We start from the raw sequence: 12,088 nt of genomic DNA, 5'->3' as shown, positions 1-12,088 counted from the left end.
GAGTCCTCCCAGCAGTGCCCAGACACAGGAGGGGTGGGTGCCTATCACTCCCAGCAGTGCCCAGACATAGGAGGGGTGGGTGCAGAGTCCTCCCAGCAGTGCCCAGACACAGGAGGGGTGGGTGCAGAGTCCTCCCAGCAGTGCCCAGACACAGGAGGGGTGGGTGCAGAGTCCTCCCAGCAGTGCCCAGACACAGGAGGGGTGGGTGCAGAGTCCTCCCAGCAGTGCCCAGACATAGGAGGGGTGGGTGCAGAGTCCTCCCAGCAGTGCCCAGACACAGGAGGGGTGGGTGCAGAGTCCACCCAGCAGTGTCCAGACACAGGAGGGGTGGGTGCTTATCACTCCCAGCAGTGCCCAGACATAGGAGGGGTGGGTGCAGAGTCCTCCCAGCAGTGCCCAGACACAGGAGGGGTGGGTGCAGAGTCCTCCCAGCAGTGCCCAGACACAGGAGGGGTGGGTGCAGAGTCCTCCCAGCAGTGCCCAGACATAGGAGGGGTGGGTGCAGAGTCCTCCCAGCAGTGCCCAGACACAGGAGGGGTGGGTGCCTATCACTCCCAGCAGTGCCCAGACATAGGAGGGGTGGGTGCAGAGTCCTCCCAGCAGTGCCCAGACACAGGAGGGGTGGGTGCCTATCACTCCCAGCAGTGCCCAGACATAGGAGGGGTGGGTTCAGTGTCCTCCCAGCAGTGCCCAGACACAGGAGGGGTGGGTGCAGAGTCCTCCCAGCAGTGCCCAGACACAGGAGGGGTGGGTGCAGAGTCCTCCCAGCAGTGCCCAGACACAGGAGGGGTGGGTGCAGAGTCCTCCCAGCAGTGCCCAGACACAGGAGGGGTGGGTGCAGAGTCCTCCCAGCAGTGCCCAGACACAGGAGGGGTGGGTGTAGAGTCCTCCCAGCAGTGCCCAGACACAGGAGGGGTGGGTGCCTATCACACCCAGCAGTGCCCAGACATAGGAGGGGTGGGTGCAGAGTCCTCCCAGTAGTGCCCAGACACAGGAGGGGTGGGTGCAGAGTCCCCCCAGCAGTGCCCATGGAAAGAAAAGGGTGCAGTACCCACAGATACAATGGCCACAATCGTCAGTCAGGTGCCCAAAGACCCTGCAGAACACGTAACACATGTGTGCGAGGCTGGGAGTACACACATGCATAGTGTGTAAAAGGGAACATGTCCACACGAAGTCATGTCAATATACTCCATACACAAGTACAGTGACCACCAAGGATGCCACTAATGATGCAGGTGGAGACATTGCCCAGCATGCATGGGCAAAGTTGAATGGATCCATCACACACCCAGGATATGTAGACACAGCCCAGCACAATATTTATGATACACCCTGCAGGGAAGATGTCAGGGGCCACAGAGGAAGGAACACACCTTGGGACAATGTCACCATGCAGTAAGAGCTGACATGAACAAAGACATTTGGCAAATACCTTGTGATGGCACACAGATACCAGGGTCCACCCCATGAGCAGCACACCACTACATTTCCCAGACACCTAACACATTATCACCACCCCAAATCATGGAGCAGCACCAACAACAGCAATACCAGAAAAGCAGTAGTGTTCAAAGGAAAAAAAACATTGCTTTATTCAGCATGAAAAAAAATGGGTAATAAAAGTTCAATATGTACAAGGCCCATAGGGCAGTCCATAGTCCAATTCCTGGTGGGGGACACATAGAGACGCGTGTCCCCTAGCTTGCCTGCACAGTTCATACCTCCTTAGCTTCCACAGGGGGGGCATCATGTGGGGGGGAAGGACCAGGCACCGCGGGACAGGAGGAGCAACGGTAGGTGTTGTGGGTGCAGGGACAGAGGACTGCACCACAAGGGGTGGGGCAGCGCCAAAGGTGGTGGTGAGAATGGCGCTGCACACGGTTGCAAGGTCCCCCAGCGTCTCCCCTGCACCCGAAGGAACCACAGGCCCCAAGGAGGGGGGGTCGGAGGGATGGGTCGCAGCGCTACTGGGGGAGGGTGTGGACAGGGGGGGGACTCAACTACCCTGACCAGGGACTCCTTTGACCGCTTGAAGGGTGGTGACACACTGGGGCTCAGGGACAGAGCAGCCATGAAGGAATCTTTTGTTGAATCTTGGCCAGGAGAGCTAAGGGGAGTGGATTTGGAGGGAGTTGGTTGTGAGGAATGTGGACTCCCACTGTGGCTGCGTGTCTTCCGTTTGCCCCCCGACCCAGTGGGTGTGCCTACTTCTCCCTGTGTGTGCGTGTCAGGAGGTGTGCGCTTGGCCTTCCCTGGTGGTGTGGTGCCTGTGTCTGGTGGGGTGTGTGCATGGGGACGTCTGGGTGTGCTTGGGACAGGCATGGGAGTGGGAAGTGTGGATGGTGCAGGGGTGGGGGGGACGCAGCGCTGCAGGAGACCCACTGCTGCAGTCAGTGTCGAGTCTATGGACCTCAGCAACTGGCGTTGATCAGACTGCGCAGCTGAGATGCCCTCCATGTATGCCTCCATCTGGGTGAGCACACGGGTGTGGCCATGGAGGACATTAAGCATCGCAGTCTGACCAACCTGCAACTGGCGCAGGATGTCCACAGACTCGGCATTCGCGGCAGCAGTGGAGACAGGGGCAGGGGGTGTGGTGCCTGGCAAGAAGGAGACACGTGGTGAACTAGCACGGCGGGAAGGGACCCGAGCAAGTGGGAGGCCGGTGATGGTAATGGAGGGGGCGGGCAGAGATTGAGTGCTGCTTTCAGCTGTGGGAGCAGCCTCCGCCCCCTCTGGGAGCTCAGCCTCGGACCCGTCAGCATCATAGTCGGTGGTGTGACTGGACAGGTCCTCCGCCTCACTCCCCTCAGCCTCCGTGCCACTCGATGCGCCAGACAAGACAGCACTGGTGCTCGCTCCCTCCTCACGGTCAGTGCCAGTGTCACCCTCGGAGTCCCCCGACGATGCTGTGGGCAAGGTGAAGAGACAGGAAATAATCAGACACCTGGATATATATGTCACATGAGTCAAATCTACATAGGTCACAGTGCGTAGCCTTAAAAGCAACATGAGTAACATCTACAATACAAGGTACATATGTAGGCCCTGCAACACACGGTTGGTTGACCCACCATGCCACTGAGAAACAATGGAGAGCATGACACAACAGCAAATTACTTGATATCAAATTGGACAGAGGAGCCAGGCTCTGGGGACAATCGTGCACAGCATCTGCACCACACAGCGTTGCCAAAAAAGGGATGAGCAGGAACCATGTCTATTAACTTCATGCACATGCTGCAAAGCTAATACATTAAACCATGCCCAACATGACTGGGTCACTGCACCTTGAGTGTATGTCCAGACAAACATCACACACAGGCCACACCTACCAAGGAGACTTCAGATTTTTACATGTAGGCCTTGCCCGCACAAACCACCCCCTACCTGAGACAATGTGATTGAGACAGAGGAAGTACTTACACCTCATACTCTGGGATAAAAACACATGGCCTGCACTAAATCCTGATTGTACACAAACTACCCCTGGTGCCCCTGTCCACATATATCATTGACAATAAACCATCATCAGATTGTCGTACCAAGACACACATGCACTGCCCACTGTGAGTATGCACAAGCAAAATTGGGTCACACAGTACAGTGGACACATGTAGCACAGTTTACGTAAATACAGATGAGGCCAGGGTACAATGCCACAGAGCCCAACCTATGCCGAAGACACACAGAATGTCAACATTGTTGGATGACACACATGATACCTAGGAAAAGGTGCCCCAGGGCACGGTAGTGGCCACACTCCTCCATGGTCCTGGATGGATATGACTGCAACTGAAGCAACCGTCCCTGCACTATGCATTACTCCCACTCATGCACATCATGTCAGAGGGCACAACATTGGACATGCATGCTGTAAGGCAGTACACTGGTAAGACACACTCCTATGTCGGGACTCACCATCAGTGCCAACTGACATGGACCCCACAATGACTGAACTGGCCAGGGTACAGGCAAGGTCCCAAAACCTGTTACACACCACCCCCACACATGATGCTGCAAGCATTGGGCACTTGGATTAACTGCCAGCCTAGATAACCTTGTGCAAGAGTGACTACACACAGACCAGGGAACACATGGCAAGGAGGGGAAGGGAGGAAGAACAGCACCGGTGTACTTTGGGGAACAGGTCATGCACTGCACATTTAAACCCTGGCAGTGTATCCATGCAACAGCGCACTACCAAAAGCTGGTGACACACAACAAACACACATGTACCTCCCCCCTTCCTGCTGCTGCTTCTCCAGTAAGCGCCTATCCAAGTTGGGGAAGACCACTGCCAGCACACGCTTATGGATGTGGGTCAGACGCCGGCACCCACGGTTCTTGTGGCTCTCAGGTGAGTCCCCTAGCAGGACCCATGCGATCCTCCTCGTCCAGCACCGGATATCCTGCCAGCGTTTCCTCACCTGGGCTAGGCGCCGCTTCCGACCCTCCGTCTTCCTCACGGCACTGACGGCTTGCTTCCATATCTCCCCCTTGGCATGGACGCCTACCTGTGAGGATGCAAAAGTGAGAATACTTTAATACACCTGAGCAATGACACAGAGACACACATATTAATAACTTGTCTTGTTTGAACAGGCCATGGTATGCAGGCAACTCATTGCACCTTTGTCATAGGGACATTATCCTCTGGGGAAGGCCAAATGCACTACGTGGCATTGAACGTACACAGGTAGCATGAGGGGTGCCACACAATCAATGATCCTGGATCACACTGTGCATCACAAGCTACACCAGGATTATGTACAGCACCTCAAAGCAGTCACATGCCCCAGCCCACTGACGCAACCTCAGCAGAATACACAGACACACACAGGCACAGGACAATCACCTGCCATTGGCAACTGCGGGTACATACCTCACTCTGCCCATGTGCCACTAGACTGGGGGGTGTCACAGGTGTGGGGCTGGCTCAGCACGGCAGTCACACAGCACTGCTCCCTGCTCACATCAGATGGCCAGGGTATATCCATCCCTCATGCAGCTGGTGTGCAACACTCCCCAAATGCACTCACCCACATGACAGGGGACTTACACACACACACCAATGTCCAGTGGACGAACACATCATTTGGACACTCACAGCACAGGTACACTAAACAAACACACATCTATGGGTACTGTCACCTGTCACACTGGGGGGAGCACAGAATCACATCAGGACTGTAGAAACAACATTCCCAGGAGGAGTAGTGAGGAGTGCACACAGGAACTACAGCATGCTCTGTGTTAGAAATGGGATTTCTGGTTGGCTAGGGCTTGCGCCAAAGCCAGGCAGAAACCACCACTCTAGGCAGGGCAAGGAAGTTACACGCCAAAGATAACCCCTGCTCACCCCCTTGGTAGCTTGGCACGAGCAGACAGGCTTATCCCTGAGGCAATATGTAAAGCGTTTGAACGCACACCCGGCAACAACACCCAAGGCCCACCACAAAGAAAACTCCACACAAGGTATTCTATAAAAATAGCCTTTGTATTATACACAACACATCAGATAAAAACACACACTTTACAATGTGCCAACAGGCACGGGCAGAATTTACAAGGGATCATAGATACAGGGGACAGGGCCACCTGGACCACTGTCAGGAATTAGCACTTTTTAGAACATAGGAATAATACTGTAGTACAAAATAGCAAATGTAGCACACATCCAGTAACTACTGGTGTCAGGTAAGCACCACCTACGCAACCCTAACCACCTTAGGAAAATACTGCGCAGGGAATCAGGACCTCACTAGCACCACCTGTACTAGGAGAAAAACAACCACCTAAGTATCACTCTACCTGTAGGGGTCTAAGCACATAAACACATGATGCATAAAATACATTCAGAGGTGTAAAGCAAAGCACATGACGCATAAACACATTCAGAGGTGCAGGAAAGGAACAATGGCGCAAAAACTCACATTAGCCACTATCTGTGGCAGTCCCTAGGCCAAGTGGCCTTGACGGGGCTAGGACGCCCGGCGTCCAACAAAGTCAGGGGCAAGACTGCGCAGGAGGCGCAGTCCAAAACTCAGAGTCAGGGCAAGACTGCGCACGCAGTCAGGGAAAAGCGCCACGGGCCCCAACCTAAACGTTGCAGCTGCCCACTAAGTGCTGGGCAGCTGTGGAAAGTGAGCGTGGGCACCACCGTGCCTTTAGAACAGTTATGGCCTCCTGAGCCCCTCTGGGCTCTAAGCAAATGACATGCACCCTAGAGCCTGTCAGGGCTCAAAACAACTTTGTGGGGCAAGGGGGGGAGCGGCCCGCTGCCATCGGGGGCCGCTCTACCATGGAGGAACTGGTGCCCCGTTCGTTGGAGTCCCGCTCGGGGGACTCGTTAACAAATAATTCCCCCGCAAGCGTGAGAGCCTCGTGGGCTCTCAAAACAATGGGCCCCTTCGTTGGAGCCTCTCAGGGGCTCAAGGATCAATTATGGCCCCGCGTTGGAGTGCTACTCGCACTCGAGAACACTCCGAGCAATGCCCCCGAAAGAACTGCCCCCTCAGTGCAGCAGCCCGCACCTGCGGCGCTGCTGGGGGGGGAGAGGGGCCGAACGGGCAGAATCTTCCACCGCGTGGAGCCCCACTCACCTGGGACTCCCGCTTTGTCTCTGGTTCTCTCGGCTGCTCCCGGGTCTCAGCAGGCGGCGGACACGGAGCATACAACGCTCCGACCTCTCCGGGACACCGGGGCTCTCTCAGCTCACGAGTGCCCCGGGCAGACTTGCTAGCTTCTTTCCTTGGCGGGCCAGGGGTGTCTGCGGGGCTCCCTACATACCGGGAGCACCGCTGGAGATCGACGCAGCCCTCGGGGTCCCTCAGCTTCCCGGCCGGAACTTCCTCGCGCTGGGCCAAGGCCCGCCCACGTCTCCTCAAGACTTGCCTGACTTCCTGTTGGCCGCGGCTCGGGCCGCTGCGGTGATTTCTCCTGCCGTAAGAGGGGTGGGCTCCCTCGAGATAATAAAAACAATATCCCGCGGGTTGGGCACCCGCTTACAGCCACAGCAATGTCCCTGGCAGGGTGAGCACCTGCCAGGGGACTTCAGAATCGCCAAGGACGGGGCAAACGCCGGGTGGGCACCGGTTTTGAGAAATAAAGCGCTCTGAGCGCTAAAAGGCAATTAAAAGCGCTTCCAGGCGCTTGAGGGACACAAATAAAGCGCTCCCAGCGCTTAGGCAAATGAAAGCGCTCCCAGGTGCTTTGGGGAGCATGAAAGTACCAAAGTCCAGCAATGTTCTTCCCTGCATGCAGCAGGGCAGGGGTGGGGGGCAAGGCTGGACCCAGAGCCAGCTCACTGGGCCTCCAGGCAGGGAGGTAGTCCAAGTGGCGGTCCTCTGGTCCAGCGGCAGCAGCAGCAGCCCCCCTCAGGTAAGATCCTGGCAGAGAACAGTTTCTGTGGGGACACAGCCCCATTTTTATACAGAAAAACCCTTTGTTCTGGGTTCAGGGTGAGGGGGAAAAACCAGTCGCAGCTGGTTGGGGAGCACCCTTGATGTGCTCAGCCCCTCACTCTATTCACTGGCAGGGCTAGGGTCGTCAGTCGCACCACAGGGGGTGGAGCCAGCATTGTGTGGGGAAAACCCTGCCCTATTCAGGACCCAGGTGTACTCCTCCCACCCATCTAGCTGCTGATCTCCCCATTCACCACTGGGTGACTCATCCTGACTCTGGGGAATCCCTAGCCCGTCACATGACCTCAACCAGCCAATCACGCGACAAGGCACACATTTTACACTGCACACCGAAGTGCCCACTTCTCGAAGTGGCACTTCCACACTAGGTACATGCACGCCGCACACATCACCGCGCAGCATTCAATCACACGAGTCCGCACATACCAAACTCGGGCCTGCACACCCCACGCATCAGGAACTACTAGGGACACATACATTCCCCATGCATTCCTATGGGAGGGCAGGCCTATCTCACCACATGCACTCAGAATGCGCACGCACTTTCCTCTGGGACACAGGGAAAGTGCGCAGAAACCAAATATCACCACACCAAGTCACCAATAAAAAGCAAAAAAAGTTCAGGGGTGAACCTGCCAGAAGGGCCAAGTCCAACACAACCCCCTTCCAGCCAAAAGGCAGGGCAGACCAATCACCACCGTGATGGACTTCCCTGCTTGGGGCGATAGAACACGGACGCGGGCCCGCAACTGCAGGGACACCCTCCGGTTCTACGCCACGGTGAACCCATGGAATTTCTTCTAAACCCACTGTCTGGACCAACTGGGCTACCCCACTGGTACTCCCAAGCTGTCCGCGGCCAAGACCAGGCCCTAGGCCACCCAGGTGCCACCGGTCCTTGCCTAATCACAGAGTGGGGGGTAGTAACCCCTGGCACATAGCGGCCATTCTCCACTCTTCCTGTCTGCAAGACAGGACTAGACTGCCACTGGTTCTCCAGCCTAGGGTCTGCACCCTCAGGCGGACCAGGAGTCTCAGGGAAGGCTCTCCTCCCCCTACCTCTTCTCCTAGGGTTCCTCCTCCTCTGGCGAGGGGTACACCTAGAACGCCATTCCAACCCAGGGTTTAACCCCTCAGGTTGTACCGGGGCCAGAGGTGGGCTCTCCCACCCTCTGCACCCCCTTCCAGAGCCCTGCTCCCTACCAACTGGGGCAGTACCTCTGGAAGAAGAACCGGTCGGGATGCTGGTTACAGACGTCCCACCCTTCAGGTCAGGCTGATCCTGAACCTGGCCTCCCAACCTCCGGCCTAGAACCTTTGGTGGAATAATCGCCTGGCACTCCAGGACTTTGGGGGATTTACACTCCATCCCCCTGAGGCTATCAAATGACACATATGTCGAGCGACTGTCTGTCTGGCGCTGATCTCCCGTCCCCTGTCCACCTGACAGTGTGCGGAGATCCCCCAGAACAGAAGTGGTGCCACCCTGGCCACTACACGGGATCCTAGCCCAACTGGGTAGTCCCTGACCCACAGGCTCTTCCACTGGGGAACTCATCCCCCAATCACTCCTCACGCTGGACTCCTGTACCCTCCCTACCGGAGCGGTACTGCCAGACTCTAGAACCACAGGAGCCCTGGTTACGGGTGCTCCAGGTCCTCTACTCACTAAGAGATCTTCCTCAAGTGGAGTAACAGGACAGCCTAGGTCCCCAACTTGGTGTTCCCTCAAGAAACCATCCAAGTCCTGAGGCAGGGTTTCATGCGTCTGGGGACCCTCGGTCACCCTCTCACTCCTGCTCCACTGAGCCAGGCAGTGAGCCCCTACACCCTCCTCGCTATCCTGGGACCTAGCTGGGCTACACTGAGCCTCTTCCACCACGCTGGGCTGGAAGATACCTGACCCACTACTTTTGGAGTCACTCCCTAATGACTCTAGAGAACCTCTAGCTCTTTCCCAGCGCTCTGCTTCATTCGCAAGGTCAAATGGCTCAGACAATCCACACCCCAACAGGTGTTGGCGCAACCCCGGCACACAACAACTGAGCAGGTGTTCTTTGAGAACCAGATCAAACAGTTTATCAAAATCAGTTTCTGCGGGAATTCTTATCCAATCAGCCAGTGCATCCTCACATTTATCCACAAACTCCTCCCAAGACTGGTGAGACAGTTTCCTACTGCCCCTGAATTTCAACCTTAACTCCTCCTCCTGGGAAACAGGTACCAGATTGGGGGAACTGGGACTGGGATTTCCTACACTGGAATCTATCTGGCTGCTACCACTGGACTCAACCCTCCCTGGGGAGTCCAGAAAACCACAACTGCGCTCAGGGGATAACCTACCCTCCAGATCTAGTTTCTCTCTGGCAAAGGCCCTCTCAGCCTCCGACATCTGTCTTTTGACCTCCAGCTGCGCCATAGCCTGGGCATGCTGCAACCTGAGCTTTTCTAACGTCAGCTGGTGCTCCCTTTCTTTCCTCCTATCTTCCCACTCCTCTGGGGACAGGGAAAGGGATGAGGCGCTGCCTCCTACTCTGGACCCAGCAAGGGACTCCCTACCTATGGGGTCTTCACTCTCTACTGGCGTCCAGGTATTGTCATCCTCTACCTCCTCTTCTGAATCTTCAGGGCTCCCCACAGACCCACCACCCTCCAGGTGTGAGGCCCGGGCCCTTTCCATACTGTGCTCAAGATCCCATGGACCGTTTTGCCATAGGACCAGGTGGTCCTGAAGTTCGTACCGAGTGTCGGACTCTCCCCCTGTACAGGACCTTTCTAACTCCTGCCTCTGGCGCCAAGCTAGCTCATAGGGATCACAAGCAGGCTCCATTCTGGCGGACGTTATGGTAAAAAGATTATACAGGGGACCTAGGGGTCTGAGCCTAACAGGAGCACACAATTCACAAAAAGATTCAGCAAGCTCTCTAACCCAGAGAACTCACACTCACTTGCCTAGTGCCACACACCATCCATGCACACACACAACCCTCCCCTCGGACTGGTAAGGCAGTTTCTACCACCCCTGATTCCTCAACCTGACCACCACGAGACACAGGTACCAACTCTGGGCGCAGGGCGGGGGACAAATGTACAGGACACTATTACGCTGCCACCACTGGATCCCACCCTCTGGTGAATCCAGAAACACAATGCACTAAGGGGGATGATCTACCCTCCCGAGCTAGGGACACCTAACTCACAGTGCACAAAAACACATTTCCAAAGAAATGACAATTAAAAACAAACTTAGAACAATAATCCCTATACCATGTGATTTATCTAAATGCAGAGTTTTGTAGTGCGGCCAGTTGCTGCTGCGGTACAGCGCAAACGCAAGTCCAAATCCCACCGCTGATCACCAAAGTTAGAAATGGGATTTCTGGTTGGCTAGGGCTTGCGCCAAAGCTAGGCAGAAACCACCACTCTAGTCAGGGCAAGGAAGTTACACGCCAAAGATAACCCCTGCTCACCCCCTTGGTAGCTTGGCACGAGCAGACAGGCTTATCCCTGAGGCAATGTGTAAAGCGTTTGCACGCGCACCCAGCAACAACACCCAAGGCCCACCACAAAGGAAACTCCACACAAGGTATTCTATAAAAATAGCCTTTGTATTATACACAACACATCAGATAAAAACACACACTTTACAATGTGCCAACAGGCACGGGCAGAATTTACAAGGGATCATAGATACAGGGGACAGGGCCACCTGGACCACTGTCAGGAATTAGCACTTTTTAGAACATAGGAATAATACTGTAGTACAAAATAGCAAATGTAGCACACATCCAGTAACTACTGGTGTCAGGTAAGCACCACCTACGCAACCCTAACCACCTTAGGAAAATACTGCGTAGGGAATCAGGACCTCACTAGCACCACCTGTACTAGGAGAAAAACAACCACCTAAGTATCACTCTACCTGTAGGGGTCTAAGCACATAAACACATGATGCATAAAATACATTCAGAGGTGTAAAGCAAAGCACATGACGCATAAACACATTCAGAGGTGCAGGAAAGGAACAATGGCGCAAAAACTCACATTAGCCACTATCTGTGGCAGTCCCTAGGCCAAGTGGCCTTGACGGGGCTAGGACGCCCGGCGTCCAACAAAGTCAGGGGCAAGACTGCGCAGGAGGCGCAGTCCAAAACTCAGAGTCAGGGCAAGACTGCGCACGCAGTCAGGGCAAAGCGCCACGGGCCCCAACCTAAACGTTGCAGCTGCCCACTAAGTGCTGGGCAGCTGTGGAAAGTGAGCGTGGGCACCACCGTGCCTTTAGAACAGTTATGGCCTCCTGAGCCCCTCTGGGCTCTAAGCAAATGACATGCCCCCTAGAGCCTGTCAGGGCTCAAAACAACTTTGTGGGGCAAGGGGGGGAGCGGCCCGCTGCCATCGGGGGCCGCTCTACCATGGAGGAACTGGTGCCCCGTTCGTTGGAGTCCCGCTCGGGGGACTCGTTAACAAATAATGCCCCCGCAAGCGTGGGAGCCTCGTGGGCTCTTAAAACAATGGGCCCCTTCGTTGGAGCCTCTCAGGGGCTCAAGGATCAATTATGGCCCCGCGTTGGAGTGCTACTCGCACTCGAGAACACTCCGAGCAATGCCCCCGAAAGAACTGCCCCCTCAGTGCAGCAGCCCGCACCTGCGGCGCTGCTG

The sequence above is a fragment of the Triturus cristatus genome, chromosome 10, assembly GCF_964204655.1.
Source record: "Triturus cristatus chromosome 10, aTriCri1.1, whole genome shotgun sequence".
NCBI lineage: Eukaryota > Metazoa > Chordata > Amphibia > Caudata > Salamandridae > Triturus > Triturus cristatus.
The sequence above is the reverse complement of the archived record's forward strand: the minus strand, read 5'-3'. Positions refer to the sequence as shown.